We start from the raw sequence: 403 nt of genomic DNA, 5'->3' as shown, positions 1-403 counted from the left end.
CTCTTTTGTGCTATTATTTTACTGAGTAAAACGGAATTAAGACTTGGTTTTTCTGATAAAGGTGCACATATTCTATTAAATAAGTTTGGGATGAAGAATATAAGGTGTAAGAATTGCATACTTGAGTATTTTGCAGGAATAAAACCAACAGCAGCCCTGAGACTCGAGCAGGTCTTCCTGTGGACCTGACCATCCGGACCAAATCCTGAGTGTGGAGGCTGCTGGGGGCTCACAAGTACCTAACCCTGCTTATGCCAAGTACAGACCTTCCTCGGCTTACTCGGGTTTGCACCAGCAAACCCACTACAAGCTGTACATGCATTTACCTAACCTGCCCAATGGCCTAGCCTGGCCTGGCCCACCTTGAACGTGTCCTACCTAACATTCCCGGCAGCCTCCAGGT

The sequence above is a fragment of the Mustela putorius genome, unplaced genomic scaffold (genome assembly GCF_011764305.1).
Source record: "Mustela putorius furo isolate JIRA1106 unplaced genomic scaffold, ASM1176430v1.1 tig00004033_pilon_pilon_pilon, whole genome shotgun sequence".
NCBI lineage: Eukaryota > Metazoa > Chordata > Mammalia > Carnivora > Mustelidae > Mustela > Mustela putorius.
This window is presented reverse-complemented; position numbering follows the sequence as displayed.